The 16,976-nt window shown below is 43.9% G+C and overlaps 1 protein-coding gene and 1 pseudogene across 6 annotated transcripts in view; both read left to right on the forward strand.

Moving 5' to 3' along the window:
* LOC143776623 (protocadherin alpha-C2-like) overlaps positions 1 to 16,976 on the forward strand; it is a 513,355-nt gene that overhangs the window by 115,966 nt on the left and 380,413 nt on the right. The gene's annotated exons all lie outside the window — the stretch shown is intronic.
* LOC143776624 (protocadherin alpha-3 pseudogene) lies at positions 2,018 to 6,621 on the forward strand (annotated as a pseudogene). Of its 2 annotated transcripts, XR_013215880.1 has the most exons (3): positions 2,018 to 4,975; positions 6,083 to 6,424; positions 6,506 to 6,562. The product of XR_013215880.1 is annotated as a protocadherin alpha-3 pseudogene, transcript variant X2 (transcript). The 2 variants fall into 2 exon arrangements; XR_013215879.1 differs by having other exon boundaries at positions 6,083 to 6,621.

The raw sequence follows: 16,976 nt of genomic DNA on the forward strand, positions 1-16,976 counted from the left end.
GGCCGAGTTAGTTCGTGCCTTTCACGCCGCTCATCCTGATCGCCCTGGTGGTCTTGGTGAGGGTTCGGTGACCCCTCACTAAGGGGGGGGTACTGTTGTGAATTTACCTTTTGGCTCCCACAAGTGGCTACTAGTGATTTGACTCTGGGTATGTCATTCATCCCTTGTATGCTCACCTGGGTCGTTAGGTCAGGGGTGTTGCTATATAAGCTCCCTGGACCTTCAGTTCAATGCCTGGCAATGTTGATATCAGAGCTAATCTGTAGTGCTCTTGTCTACTGATCCTGGTTTCCTGCGTGATTAAGCTAAGTCTGCTTTCTTGCTTTTTGCTATTTGTTTTTGTTTGCATTTTTGTCCAGCTTGTATATAATCTGTATCCTGACCTTGCTGGAAGCTCTAGGGTGGCTGGTGTTCTCCCCCCGGGCCGTTAGACGGTTTGGGGGTTCTTGAATCTCCAGCGTGGATTTTTGATAGGGTTTTTGTTGACCATATAAGTTATCTTACTACATTCTGCTATTAGTAAGTGGGCCTCTCTTTGCTAAACCTAGTTCATCTCTGTGTTTGTCATTTCCTCTTACCTCACCGTTATTATTTGTGGGGGGCTTGTATCCTACTTTTGGGGTCCTTTCTCTGGAGGCAAGAGAGGTCTTTGTTTTCCTCTTCTAGGGGTAGTTAGCTCTCCGGCTGGCGCGAGACATCTAGCGACCAACGTAGGCATGTTCCCCGGCTACTTCTAGTGTTGGCGTTAGGAGTAGATATATGGTCAACCCAGTTACCACTGCCCTATGAGCTGGATTTTTGTACTTCGCAGACTGACTGATATCTCTGAGACCCTCGCCATTGGGGTCATAACAGGGTAGCAAAATGAAAAGTAACTGGCAGAGAAGAAGATATACCCAGACATGGCCAGAAGATCCTTGATGTGAGCTTGAAGGAAGGGAACTTAGCAGTAGTGAGTATGGCTTGAAGTCAGGAGAAAACTTGTGAGGCCAAGGACAACTAGAGAGTGGTGAGCTGAATGAGGCAATGTGTAAGCTGGTCCTGGAAGTATAGGGACAATGACTAGACAGAGCAGGTCAAAACATGGGTAGTATAAATAGGATATAGACAGAAAGAAGATAATGTGAAGATGGAGAGTATAAGTTATTGATGTTTTGTTTATGAATGTTGTCTTGTAAGTTCTACACCACATCTTGTAACCAAGCTCATGCCTCTTGTATGCAGAAGATGTGTCTAATGTACAAAATACCTGCTACCTTTTGTATATTGTTCTCAACCAGTTCATCAGTAAAGAACATTTTATTTTCATTAAGTGGACTTAAGACCTTCTCTGTGTCCTGCATACATCTGGGATCTCTATACTATTATACAGTCATAAAACCTATGTGAATAACATCATACTGCCATGCTGAGAAACCCAAGGTGCCTAGGATCACTACAATCTCAAACAAAAGACCAGGGCTTAAAAAGAATATACTGTAAAATGCATTTCAAATACTGTATGTCACAGTACCATCTTTCTAGATGAGAGGAAGTCTTGCAAAAAGTTGGCCTGTCTGGGTGTTTCACTGTATCTAAGAAATATTCAAGTGGTATAGATATTTGAGTAAATTGAGCGTACAAACTATCATCAAACTAATCTCAACAAATAACATCCAAACTTCAGTGTTGTAAACATGGGAGACAGGAATGAACTAATTATTTAAAATCAATTACATTTAGTATACAATTATATATACAATCTATATAATAAGAGAGTAAGCTATAATAAAAGTAATCTTAGTATTTGTTTTAGCATAAAAATGAAAATGTTATATTTTTAAATAAAATGTTTAATGCCTCAAAACTAAATTTTAAAGCTGAAATGATTTATTTGAAAATAAATTAAGATTTGCAAAAGAAAACACACAAATACATACCTTACATGTAAACTCAAAATTGAGCACTAGATGGCAATCCACACTAACTAATACCAGGAAGGAAAGAGGAAATGCATTTCTCCATCGCTAACTGAAATTCTTGCAGCAGGGATTCCGGCCATGACAGATTTTTTTTCCCATTTTCTTTGTGCTTCCATCAGCTTTAGTGCCTTTATTACTGGACAAATCATCACCTCTACCTTCACTGATTTTAAGAAATGCTGAATCAGAGACAGGATTATCAGGCACGGAGAACGTTGGTCCATTTCTTTTTGTTACAAATATCGTGGGATGTGGTCCTGAGTCAGCTGCATTATATCATCCCTGAGGAATCCAAGCATGGCACCTTTGTCGGGAGAATTGCTCAGGATCTTGGACTGGATATAGGTGAGATTAATTCCAGAATGTTACATATTGTCTCTCGAGATGAGAAGGAATATTTCCAGGTTAATCTGCAGAATGGAATCCTGTTTGTTAAAGAGACAATAAACAGAGAAGTGATGTGTCCAAATACACCCTTCTGTATAATTCCTCTGCAGGTTATTGTAGATAAGCCTGTGCAGATGTATCGTGTAGATGTAGAAATAGAAGATATCAATGACAATAGTCCAGTATTCTCCTCTAGTGTGACTAATCTTGTCATATCAGAAATGAAACCTGCAGGATCTCGTTTCCCATTAAAGGTGGCTTCAGATCCAGATCTTGGAACAAATTCTATCACCAACTATGAGCTCAGTGCAAGTGATTATTTTGCTTTGGATTTCCAAAAATATATTAATCAAATCAAATCATTGGAGCTTGTGCTGAAAAAAAATTTGGACAGAGAAAAGCAGTCTGTTCACAATCTCGCCCTTACAGCTTATGATGGAGGGAAACCAAGGCTAAGTGGCATCACACGTATTGTTGTTACTGTGGAAGACTTTAATGATAATGCTCCTGTGTTTGATCAGCCATTTTACCAATGCAGTGTCAATGAAAATGCTGTAGAAGGAACTTTAGTGTTTAAGCTGAATGCTACTGATCTGGATGTTGGGAAAAATGGAGAAATACTATATGATTTTAGCAATATGGTGTCAGGAGAGGCAAAAGAAGCATTCATATTAGACAAGTATACTGGCGAAATAAGAGTGAAAGGCAAGTTGGATTTTGAAATTGTTGATATGTATGAAATCCAGGTTGAAGCGATTGATAATGGCGATTTGCAGCTGATTGGACATTGCAAAATTCTGGTGACTGTTGTAGATGTCAATGACAATCCTCCTGAGATGACAGTGACCTCATTATCAGTTCCTGTACCTGAAAATTCTCCTCAGGGGACAACAGTTGCCATCATCAGTGTCCATGATAAAGATTCAGGATCAAATGGAAAAGTCCACTGCTTCATTTTTGAGCCTTCATTGTTTAAGGTAAATCCAGCTTTCATGAGTGATTTCTCTTTGACCGTGAATGGACCTTTGGACCGAGAAGTGAAAGATCAATATGAAGTTACAATTACTGCAAGAGATGAAGGTTCTCCATCGCTGTCTACCTCGAAAACTCTGAAAATTGACATAAGTGATGCCAATGACAATGCTCCAAGATTTATCCAGTCAGTAGACACAATAATCATTAAAGAGAACAACCCACCAGGGTCTCATATATATACCGCATCAGCCTCTGACCCAGATATTGGTCAGAATTCGTTTATTACTTACTCAATTAGGGAGCGCACAGTTGATGGAATTCCTATTTCTTCCTACATTTCCGTTAATCCAGAGAATGGGAAGGTCTTTGCTTTAGTTTCATTTGATCATGAACAGATTTCATATTTTCAGTGTCACGTAAAAGCCACTGACGCTGGTCTACAAGCCCTCAGCTCCAACCTTACTCTAAACATTTTCATTGAGGATATTAATGATAATGCTCCTACATTCACCCCACTTCACTCTGAAATAACAATCAAAGCTTCAAAGTCAGCTGAACCTGGACATCTGATAACTAAAGTCAAGGCCGTAGATCTGGATTCTGGATACAACGCTTGGACATTTTATAAGTTAAAAGATCTTGGAGGATCTGGAAAATCTCCATTTACTATTGCACATCAGACTGGAGAAATCACTTTGAAACGGTCATTTACAGATTCTGATAATGATGAGTACAGATTGCATGTAGTAGCTCAGGATCATGGTGAACCAGTTATGACATCAGAGACACAAATTGTCATATCTGTGGTGGAGTCTGGAGAAGAATTGAAGTTTGATAATCAAGAGACCAAGGGGAATGGTGATGAATTTTCTGATGCAAACGTTTACTTGGTTGTTGCAATCTGTGTCATATCAAGCATTTTTCTTATTACTCTGATTGTGTTCACTGTGTTAAGATGGCAAAAATACCGAGATGAGGTCAATGAGCTAAAAGAAAACTACAGAATCTGCTCCAACACTGGAGGGAGCTGGATGTATTCCCAACACACTCAGTATAACATCAGTTCCAATTCATTTCGACCTAAAAGCGACTTGATAGTTTTCACTCCAAATAACTGTCAGACACCAGGAAATGAAGAGCAAGTCAATCCACAACAAGTTGTGTTAAACTCCTCATATAAGGTAAGGTTGTACATTTACCTTTTTCATAAAATTATATAAAATAGTATCTGGCTTTTTAAAAATCTGATGTATCTTTTCACTTTTAATAGTTAAAAATTGTTATTCTTAAAAGCATGTGAAATCAAAATAAAGATAAAATAATGTACTTAAAAGTCTTTATGACTGAACACATACAAAGTTTGATGCTGTCATAGCCTCATTATGTTTCGTAGGAAGAATCTTTTTATCTAGTGGAAAACAAAAAGTGTATGATGTACATGCTTACTGCCCCATAATAACTGAAACATTTCTTCCCTGTTCCACATATCATGTAACAATCAGAATATTTTCCTTCATCAATTTCCTATTTATAACCTCTGATATATTTTTTTAAGAAAAGCTTCCTGACCTGCTTGAATTTTTTTAGCTTATCAACTATTAGAACAGAGAGTTCCATAATCTCACTTCTAGTACAGTAGTGAATTTATATATGTGATTATTAGTGTTGAGCGATACCGTCCGATACTTGAAAGTATCAGTATCGGAAAGTATCGGTCAATACCGGCAAAGTATCGGATCCAATCCGATACCGATACCCGATACCAATACAAGTCAATGGGACTCAAGTATCGGACGGTATTCCTGATGGTTCCCAGGGTCTGAAGGAGAGGAAACTCTCCTTCAGGCCCTGGGAACCATATTAATGTGTAAAAGAAAGAATTAAAATAAAAAATATTGCTATACTCACCTCTCCGAGGGAACCGGCAGCGTTGTTTGCTTAAAATTTGCGCTTTTCTTTCCTTACGTGAAGTCCCGGCTTTGTGATTGGTTGCGTCGCAGTCACATGGGCGACGCAACCAATCACAGCAAGCCGTGACGTAATTTCAGGTCCTTAAGGATTTTAAAATTACGTCCCGGCTTTGTGATTGGTTGCGTCGCAGTCACATGGGCGACGCAACCAATCACAGCAAGCCGTGACGTAATTTCAGGCCCTTAAGGATTTTAAAATTACGTCCCGGCTTTGTGATTGGTTGCGTCGCAGTCACATGGGCGACGCAACCAATCACAGCAAGCCGTGACGTAATTTCAGGCCCTTAAGGATTTTAAAATTACGTCCCGGCTTTGTGATTGGTTGCGTCGCAGTCACATGGGCGACGCAACCAATCACAAGCCGTGACGTCACGGGAGGCTGGACACGCGCGCATTTTAAAATGCGCGCTTGTCCAGCCTCCCGTGACGTCCCGGCTTGTGATTGGTTGCGTCGCGGTCAACCAATCACAAGCCGGGAGGCTGGACACGCGCGCCCATGTGACTGCGACGCAACCAATCACAAGCCGGGACTTCACGTAAAGGAAAGAAAAGCTCGAATTTTAAACAAAGAACGCTGCCGCTTCCCTCGGTAAGGTGCAGGCTGCGTCGGAGAGGTGAGTATAGCAATATTTTTTATTTTAATTCTCTCTTTTACACATTTTTACATTAATGTTGTTTCGATACCGATACCCGATACCACAAAAGTATCGGATCTCGGTATCGGAATTCCGATACCCGCAAGTATCGGCCGATACCCGATACTTGCGGTATCGGAATGCTCAACACTAGTGATTATTTTAAAACATTATTTATTTTACATGTCAATGATATCTCCTTGGCATTGTTGCAGGCCTAGGTGAAAAAAAGATCTTTATACTGATCTCTGCATTGTCCATTCATATTTGTTTACATTCTCATTAGAAAACTTCTAAGGCTTTTTTGTAAGTATTAGTATCATCAGCAAGCATTTAAATTCTACTCTGTCTTATCCGAACAAGGTCAATAACAATTACATTAAAAAGAAGAGGGCCCAATACTTACCCCTGTGGTTCCGATTGCTCCTTCTTCCTCTATCAGACTATGCTGTCATCTGTATGACAGCGGAAGAAACACTGGCTTGTCTGATTGGCAGTAAAATTATTACTGCCGGTCAGAGCACTGTGGTTCCCACGGTGTCAGATCACAGCATGAGCCATCAGCTGTGACCGGCAGTAAAAAGTATAAAGAATAAAGTCCTTTTTTTAAACAAAAATACACTGCTTTACATTTAAAAAAATAAAAAACAAAGTTAAACTCACCTTTTGACCATTCCATTGAAACCCTCATCAGCAGAGTTCCCACTTACCTAGAGCTAGTCACGATTTTGAAATTACTCATCAGGTCATTCTGGGCGCTCCTAACCACCAGGTCCATAACAGTGCAGCTGGCCCGAAAGTGTTAATGCATCTCAAAAGAGGGATAAGAGAAGTTCTGAACCCATTTTTTTTCTTTGCAGTGTGTTTTGTCTCTCTTTTCCCCTTAACCTCTGGGTGGTTCAGGACTCAGGTGTAGATATGGATATTCAAGGTCTGTCCTCTTGTGTGGATCATCTCACTGCAAGGGTACAAAGCATTCAAGATTATGTAGTTCAGAATCCAATGTTAGAACCTAGAATTCCAATTCCTGATTTGTTTTCTGAAGATAGATCTAATTTTCTGAATTTCAAAAATAATTGTAAACTGTTTCTTGCTTTGAAACCCCGCTCCTCTGGTGACCCCATTCAGCAAGTAAAAATTATTATTTCTTTGTTGCATGGCGACCCTCAAGACTGGGCATTCTCCCTTGCGCCAGGAGATCCTGCATTGCTTAATGTAGATGTGTTTTTTCTGGCGCTTGGATTGCTTTATGACGAACCGAATTCAGTGGATCAGGCAGAGAAAATCTTGCTAGCTTTGTGTCAGGGTCAGGATGAAGCGGAGATATATTGTCAGAAGTTTAGAAAATGGTCTGTGCTTACTCAATGGAATGAGTGTGCCCTGGCAGCAATCTTTAGAAAGGGTCTTTCTGAAGCCCTTAAGGATGTTATGGTGGGATTCCCCACGCCTGCTGGTCTGAATGAATCAATGTCCTTGGCCATCCAAATTGATCGGCGTTTGCGCGAGCGCAAAATTGTGCACCATTTGGCGGTGTCCTCTGAGCAGAGGCCTGAGCTTATGCAATGTGATAGAACTTTGACCAGAACTGAACGGCAAGAACACAGATGTCAGAATAGGCTGTGTTTTTACTGTGGTGACCCCACTCATGCTATCTCTGATTGTCCTAAGCGCACCAAGCGGTTCGCTAGGTCTGTCACCATTGGTACTGTACAGCCTAAATTTCTTTTGTCCGTTACTCTGATTTGCTCTTTGTCATCCTACTCAGTTATGGCATTTGTGGATTCAGGCGCTGCCCTGAATTTGATGGACTTGGAGTTTGCCAGGCGCTGTGGTTTTTTCTTCGAGCCTTTGCAGTATCCTATTCCATTAAGGGGAATTGATGCCACGCCGTTGGCCAAGAATAAACCTCAGTACTGGACTCAGTTGACCATGTGCATGGCTCCTGCACATCAGGAAGATATTCGCTTTTTGGTGTTGCATAATTTGCATGATGTGGTCGTTTTGGGTTTGCCATGGCTACAGGTTCATAATCCAGTATTGGATTGGAAATCAATGTCTGTGTCTAGTTGGGGTTGTCAAGGGGTACTGTTATGGTTCTCAATGGCAAGAGAACATAGCCCAGCAAAAATAAGAACTAGCTCTTGGAAGGATGGAAACTAAACTGACCATGAACTAAACCTGCCGCACAACTAACAGTAGCCGGGTAGCGTAGCCTGCGTTTTATCCCTAGACGCCCAGCTGTTGTGAATTTGGATTCTGGGCTCCCCCGGTGGCCGCTTGTGGAATTGGACTTGTCATCCTCTTTCCTGTTTCACCTGGTTTCATCAGTAGTGGGTGTCGCTATTTAAGCTCATTTCTCTGGTGGTTTCTTGCCGGTCAACAATGTTATCTGATGCCTCTCAGTGCTTGTTCCTGCTTCTAGACAACTACTAGATAAGTTGGACTTTTGTCCATGTTTTGTTTTGCCTATTTGTTCCAGTTCACAGCTGAAGTTTTGTTACTGTGTCTGGAAAGCTCTCGTTGATCAGGGATTGCTACTCTGGCGTTATGAGTTAATGCCAGAGTTTAAGGTAATCTCTGGATGGTGTTTTGTTAGTGTTTTTCTGCTGACCATGAAAGTATACTATCTGTCTTCTGCTATCTAGTAAGCGGACCTCAAATTTGCTAAGACTATTTTCCTGCTGCGTTTGTTGTTTCATCTGAACTCACCGTCATTATATGTGGGGGGCTACTGTCTTCTTTGGAATATTTCTCTAGAGGTGAGCCAGGTCTTATATTTCCCTCTGCTAGCTATTTAGGTCTTAGGCCAGAGCTGGGCATCTAGCGATAAATAGGAAATGCTACCTGGCTATTTCTAGTTGCGCGGCAGGCTTAGTTCATGGTCAGTATAGTTCCATCTTCCGAGAGCTTGTACCTCTATAGGCTTGCTATGATCTCTGCCCGCAGAGATCACGACAGTTTGACCGGCCAATAAAGTGTTAAAGACCCAGGTTGAGAAAGGAGAGTTATAAGAAGTCTGCTGGAATTTTTTTTTTTTTTTTTTTTTTTTTTTTCCTCCAGTCTGCCTTGCTGCAGTCTTTTTTCTCTCTCTCCTCCTAATCTCTGTATGCTCTGTGTGCACCTGACAATAATGGATCTCCAGAGTGTAACTGCGGGTTTGAATAATCTCATCACGAAAGTACAAAATTTACAAGATTTTGTGGTACATGCTCCGGTATCTGAGCCGAGAATTCCTTTGCCGGAGTTCTTCACAGGGAATAGAGCTAGCTTCCAGAATTTCCGAAATAATTGTAAGCTTTATTTGTCCCTGAAGTCTCGTTCAGCTGGAGACCCTGCTCAGCAGGTTAGGATTGTGATTTCCTTGCTCAGGGGTGACCCTCAAGATTGGGCCTTCTCATTGCCAGCAGGGGATCCTGCGTTACGCGATGTGGATGCGTTTTTTCTGGCCTTGGGCTTGCTTTATGAGGAACCTCATTTGGAACTTCAGGCAGAAAAAACTTTGATGGCACTATCTCAGGGGCAAGACGAAGCTGAAGTTTTCTGCCAAAAATTCCGTAAATGGTCTGTGCTTACTCAGTGGAATGAGTGCGCCTTGGCGGCAACTTTCAGAGAAGGTCTCTCTGATGCCGTTAAGGATGTTATGGTGGGGTTCCCTTTGCCTGCAGGTCTGAATGAGTCCATGACAATGGCTATTCAGATTGATAGGCGTCTGCGGGAGCGCAAACCGGTGCACCATCTGGCGGTGTCTATGGAAAAGACGCCAGAAAGTATGCAGTGTGATAGAATTCTGTCCAGGAGCGAGCGACAGAATTTTAGACGGAAGAATGGATTGTGTTTCTATTGTGGGGATTCTACTCATGTTATATCAGCATGCTCTAGGCGTACAAAGAAGCTTGATAAGTCTGTTTCCATTGGCACCATTCAGTCTAAGTTTATTTTGTCTGTAACCCTGATTTGCTCTTTGTCATCCATTGCCACGGACGCCTATGTTGACTCTGGCGCCGCTCTGAGTCTTATGGATTGGTCCTTTGCCAATCGTTGTGGTTTTGATTTAGAGCCTTTGGAGACTCTTATTCCTCTGAAGGGGATTGACTCCACCCCATTGGCTAATAATAAACCACAATACTGGACACAAGTAACCATGCGTATCAATCCGGATCACCAGGAGATTATTCGTTTCCTGGTGCTGTATAATTTACATGACGATTTGGTACTGGGATTGCCATGGTTGCAGTCTCACAACCCAGTCTTGGACTGGAGAGCAATGTCTGTGTTGAGCTGGGGATGTAAGGGTATTCATGGGGACGTACCTTTGGTTTCTATTTCGTCGTCCATTCCCTCTGAAGTCCCTGAGTTCCTCTCTGATTATCAAGACGTCTTTGACGAACCCAAGCTTGGGTCGTTACCTCCGCACCGTGAGTGCGATTGTGCCATAGATTTGATACCGGGTTGTAAATATCCAAAGGGTCGTTTGTTTAATTTGTCTGTGCCGGAACATGCTGCTATGCGGGAATATATAAAGGAGTCTTTGGAAAAGGGACATATTCGTCCATCTTCTTCTCCCTTGGGAGCTGGGTTTTTCTTTGTCTCAAAAAAAGACGGCTCTTTGAGACCATGTATTGATTATCGGCTTCTGAATAAGATCACTGTTAAGTATCAATACCCATTGCCATTGCTTACTGATTTGTTTGCTCGTATAGAGGGTGCTAAGTGGTTCTCTAAAATTGATCTTCGTGGGGCGTATAATTTGGTGCGGATCAGGCAGGGGGATGAGTGGAAGACCGCATTTAATACGCCCGAGGGCCACTTTGAGTATTTGGTCATGCCTTTTGGTCTTTCTAATGCCCCTTCAGTTTTCCAGTCTTTTATGCATGATATTTTCCGCGATTTTCTGGATAAATTTATGATAATATATCTGGATGATATTCTGATTTTTTCTGATGACTGGGACTCTCATGTCCAGCAGGTCAGGAGAGTTTTTCAGGTTCTGCGGTCTAATTCTTTATGTGTGAAGGGGTCTAAGTGCGTTTTTGGGGTCCAGAAGATTTCCTTTTTGGGGTATATTTTTTCTCCCTCTTCCATTGAGATGGATCCCGTCAAGGTGCAGGCTATTTGTGACTGGACTCAGCCCTCCTCTCTTAAGGGTCTTCAGAGATTTTTGGGCTTTGCCGGCTTTTACCGCCGATTTATTGCTGGTTTTTCGGATGTCGTTAAGCCACTGACTGATTTGACCAGACAAGGCGCTGATGTTGCTAATTGGTCCCCTCATGCTGTAGAGGCCTTTCAGGAGCTTAAGCGCCGTTTTGCCTCTGCCCCTGTGTTGCGTCAGCCTGATGTGAATCTGCCTTTTCAGGTTGAGGTTGACGCTTCGGAGATCGGAGCTGGGGCAGTGTTGTCGCAGAAAGGTTCCGACTGCTCCGTCATTAGGCCTTGTGCCTTCTTTTCTCGCAAGTTTTCGCCCGCAGAGCGGAATTATGATGTTGGGAATCGGGAGCTTTTGGCCATGAAGTGGGCGTTTGAGGAGTGGCGCCATTGGCTCGAGGGGGCTAGGCATCAGGTGGTGGTATTGACTGACCACAAAAATTTGATTTATCTTGAGACTGCCAGACGCCTGAATCCTAGACAGGCGCGCTGGTCTTTATTTTTTTCTCGCTTTAATTTTGTGGTGTCATACCTACCGGGTTCTAAGAATGTTAAGGCAGATGCCCTTTCTAGGAGTTTTGACCCGGACTCTCCTGGTAATTCTGAACCCACAGGTATCCTTAGGGAGGGAGTAATTTTGTCGGCCGTTTCTCCTGATCTGCGGCGGTCCTTGCAAGAGTTTCAGGCGGATAGACCGGATCGTTGTCCGCCTGATAGACTGTTTGTTCCGGATGATTGGACCAGCAGAGTCATCTCTGAGGTACATTCTTCTGCATTGGCAGGTCATCCCGGAATTTTTGGTACCAGGGATTTGGTGGCAAGATCCTTCTGGTGGCCTTCCCTGTCACGAGATGTGCGAGTCTTTGTGCAGTCATGTGACGTTTGTGCTCGGGCCAAGTCTTGTAGTTCTCGGGCTAGCGGACTGCTGTTGCCCTTGCCTATTCCTAAGAGGCCTTGGACACACATCTCGATGGATTTTATTTCGGATCTGCCTGTTTCCCAGAAGATGTCTGTCATCTGGGTGGTCTGTGACCGTTTCTCTAAAATGGTCCATTTGGTTCCTCTGCCCAAGTTGCCTTCTTCTTCTGAGTTGGTTCCTCTGTTTTTTCAGAATGTTGTCCGATTGCACGGTATTCCTGAGAATATTGTTTCTGACAGAGGTACCCAATTTGTGTCTAGATTTTGGCGGGCATTCTGTGCTAGGATGGGCATAGATTTGTCTTTTTCATCTGCTTTTCACCCTCAGACTAATGGCCAGACCGAGCGGACTAATCAGACCCTTGAGACATATCTGAGGTGTTTTGTCTCTGCTGACCAGGATGATTGGGTTGCTTTTTTGCCATTGGCAGAGTTCGCCCTCAATAATCGGGCCAGTTCTTCCACCTTGGTGTCCCCGTTTTTCTGTAATTCGGGGTTTCACCCTCGATTTTCCTCCGGTCAGGTGGAATCCTCGGATTGTCCTGGAGTGGATGCGGTGGTGGAGAGATTGCATCACATCTGGGGGCAGGTTATGGACAATTTGAAGTTGTCCCAGGAGAAGACTCAGCGTTTTGCCAACCGTCATCGTCGTGTTGGTTCTCGGCTTTGTGTTGGAGATTTAGTGTGGTTGTCTTCTCGTTTTGTCCCTATGAGGGTCTCTTCTCCTAAGTTTAGACCTCGGTTCATCGGCCCTTATAGAATATTGGAGATTCTTAATCCTGTTTCTTTCCGTTTGGACCTCCCTGCGTCCTTTTCCATTCATAACGTTTTTCATCGGTCGTTATTGCGCAGGTATGAGGTACCTGTTGTACCTTCAGTTGAGCCTCCTGCTCCGGTGTTGGTTGAGGGTGAGTTGGAGTACGTTGTGGAGAAAATTTTGGACTCTCGTGTTTCCAGACGGAAACTCCAGTATCTGGTCAACTGGAAGGGTTACGGCCAGGAGGATAATTCTTGGGTCAATGCATCTGATGTTCATGCTTCTGATCTTGTTCGTGCCTTCCATAGGGCTCATCCTGGTCGCCCTGGTGGATCTGGTGAGGGTTCGGTGCCCCCTCCTTGAGGGGGGGGTACTGTTGTGAATTTGGATTCTGGGCTCCCCCGGTGGCCGCTTGTGGAATTGGACTTGTCATCCTCTTTCCTGTTTCACCTGGTTTCATCAGTAGTGGGTGTCGCTATTTAAGCTCATTTCTCTGGTGGTTTCTTGCCGGTCAACAATGTTATCTGATGCCTCTCAGTGCTTGTTCCTGCTTCTAGACAACTACTAGATAAGTTGGACTTTTGTCCATGTTTTGTTTTGCCTATTTGTTCCAGTTCACAGCTGAAGTTTTGTTACTGTGTCTGGAAAGCTCTCGTTGATCAGGGATTGCTACTCTGGCGTTATGAGTTAATGCCAGAGTTTAAGGTAATCTCTGGATGGTGTTTTGTTAGTGTTTTTCTGCTGACCATGAAAGTATACTATCTGTCTTCTGCTATCTAGTAAGCGGACCTCAAATTTGCTAAGACTATTTTCCTGCTGCGTTTGTTGTTTCATCTGAACTCACCGTCATTATATGTGGGGGGCTACTGTCTTCTTTGGAATATTTCTCTAGAGGTGAGCCAGGTCTTATATTTCCCTCTGCTAGCTATTTAGGTCTTAGGCCAGAGCTGGGCATCTAGCGATAAATAGGAAATGCTACCTGGCTATTTCTAGTTGCGCGGCAGGCTTAGTTCATGGTCAGTATAGTTCCATCTTCCGAGAGCTTGTACCTCTATAGGCTTGCTATGATCTCTGCCCGCAGAGATCACGACACCCAGCGCCGGCCGGAGGACTAACTAATCCTGGCAGAGGAAAATATAGTCCTGGCTCACCTCTAGAGAAATTTCCCCGAAAGGCAGACAGAGGCCCCCACAAATATTGGCGGTGATTATAGATGAAATGACAAACGTAGTATGAAAATAGGTTTAGCAAAATTGAGGTCCGCTTACTAGATAGCAGGAAGACAGAAAGGGCACTTTCATGGTCAGCTGAAAACCCTATCAAAACACCATCCTGAAATTACTTTAAGACTCTAGTATTAACTCATAACATCAGAAAGGCAATTTCAGATCACAAGAGCTTTCCAGACACAGAAACGAAACTACAGCTGTGAACTGGAACAAAATGCAAAAACAAACAAGGACTAAAGTCCAACTTAGCTGGGAGTTGTCTAGCAGCAGGAACATGCACAGAAAGGCTTCTGATTACAATGTTGACCGGCATGGAAGTGACAGAGGAGCAAGGCTAAATAGCGACTCCCACATCCTGATGGAAACAGGTGAACAGAGAGGATGAAGCACACCAGTTCAATTCCACCAGTGGCCACAGGGGGAGCCCAAAATCCAATTTCACAACAGTACCCCCCCCTCAAGGAGGGGGCACCGAACCCTCACCAGAACCACCAGGGCGATCAGGATGAGCCCTATGAAAGGCACGGACCAAATCGGAGGCATGAACATCAGAGGCAGTCACCCAAGAATTATCCTCCTGACCGTATCCCTTCCATTTGACCAGATACTGGAGTTTCCGTCTGGAAACACGGGAGTCCAAGATTTTTTCCACAACGTACTCCAACTCGCCCTCAACCAACACCGGAGCAGGAGGCTCAACGGAAGGCACAACCGGTACCTCATAACTGCGCAATAATGACCGATGAAAAACATTATGAATAGAAAAAGATGCAGGGAGGTCCAAACGGAAGGACACAGGGTTAAGAATCTCCAATATCTTGTACGGGCCGATGAACCGAGGCTTAAACTTGGGAGAAGAAACCCTCATAGGGACAAAACGAGAAGACAACCACACCAAGTCCCCAACACAAAGCCGAGGACCAACCCGACGCCGGCGGTTGGCAAAAAGCTGAGTCTTCTCCTGGGACAACTTCAAATTGTCCACTACCTGCCCCCAAATCTGATGCAACCTCTCCACCACAGCATCCACTCCAGGACAATCCGAAGATTCCACCTGACCAGAAGAAAATCGAGGATGAAACCCCGAATTACAGAAAAAGGGAGACACCAAGGTGGCAGAGCTGGCCCGATTATTGAGGGCAAACTCCGCTAAAGGCAAAAAAGCAACCCAATCATCCTGATCTGCAGACACAAAACACCTCAAATATGTCTCCAAGGTCTGATTCGTCCGCTCGGTCTGGCCATTAGTCTGAGGATGGAAAGCAGACGAGAAAGACAAATCTATGCCCATCCTAGCACAGAATGCTCGCCAAAATCTAGACACGAATTGGGTACCTCTGTCAGAAACGATATTCTCCGGAATACCATGCAAACGGACCACATTTTGAAAAAACAGAGGAACCAACTCGGAAGAAGAAGGCAACTTAGGCAGGGGAACCAAATGGACCATCTTAGAGAAACGATCACACACCACCCAGATGACAGACATCTTCTGAGAAACAGGAAGATCCGAAATAAAATCCATCGAGATGTGCGTCCAGGGCCTCTTCGGGATAGGCAAGGGCAACAACAATCCACTAGCCCGAGAACAACAAGGTTTGGCCCGAGCGCAAACGTCACAAGACTGCACGAAGCCTCGCACATCTCGAGACAGGGAAGGCCACCAGAAGGACCTTGCCACCAAATCCCTGGTACCAAAGATTCCAGGATGACCTGCCAACGCAGAAGAATGAACCTCAGAAATGACTTTACTGGTCCAATCATCAGGAACAAACAGTCTACCAGGTGGGCAACGATCAGGTCTATCCGCCTGAAACTCCTGCAAGGCCCGCCGCAGGTCTGGAGAAACGGCAGACAATATCACTCCATCCTTAAGGATACCTGTAGGTTCAGAATTACCAGGGGAGTCAGGCTCAAAACTCCTAGAAAGGGCATCCGCCTTAACATTCTTAGAACCCGGCAGGTAGGACACCACAAAATTAAACCGAGAGAAAAACAACGACCAGCGCGCCTGTCTAGGATTCAGGCGTCTGGCGGACTCAAGATAAATTAGATTTTTGTGGTCAGTCAATACCACCACCTGATGTCTAGCCCCCTCAAGCCAATGACGCCACTCCTCAAAAGCCCACTTCATGGCCAAAAGCTCCCGATTCCCAACATCATAATTCCGCTCGGCGGGCGAAAATTTACGCGAGAAAAAAGCGCAAGGTCTCATCACGGAGCAATCGGAACTTCTCTGCGACAAAACCGCCCCAGCTCCGATTTCAGAAGCGTCGACCTCAACCTGAAAAGGAAGAGCAACATCAGGCTGACGCAACACAGGGGCGGAAGAAAAGCGGCGCTTAAGCTCCCGAAAGGCCTCCACAGCAGCAGGGGACCAATCAGCAACATCAGCACCCTTCTTAGTCAAATCAGTCAATGGCTTAACAACATCAGAAAAACCAGCAATAAATTGACGATAAAAGTTAGCAAAGCCCAAAAATTTCTGAAGACTCTTAAGAGAAGAGGGTTGCGTCCAATCACAAATAGCCTGAACCTTGACAGGATCCATCTCGATGGAAGAGGGGGAAAAAATATATCCCAAAAAGGAAATCTTTTGAACCCCAAAAACGCACTTAGAACCCTTCACACACAAGGAATTAGACCGCAAAACCTGAAAAACCCTCCTGACCTGCTGGACATGAGAGTCCCAGTCATCCGAAAAAATCAAAATATCATACAGATACACAATCATAAATTTATCCAAATAATCACGGAAAATGTCATGCATAAAGGACTGAAAGACTGAAGGGGCATTTGAAAGACCAAAAGGCATCACCAAATACTCAAAGTGGCCCTCGGGCGTATTAAATGCGGTTTTCCACTCATCCCCCTGCTTAATTCGCACCAAATTATACGCCCCACGGAGATCTATCTTAGAGAACCACTTGGCCCCCTTTATGCGAGCAAACAAATCAGTCAGCAGTGGCAACGGATATTGATATTTAACCGTGATTTTATTC

Source organism: Ranitomeya variabilis, chromosome 5 (genome assembly GCF_051348905.1).
Source record: "Ranitomeya variabilis isolate aRanVar5 chromosome 5, aRanVar5.hap1, whole genome shotgun sequence".
NCBI classification, from domain to species: domain Eukaryota; kingdom Metazoa; phylum Chordata; class Amphibia; order Anura; family Dendrobatidae; genus Ranitomeya; species Ranitomeya variabilis.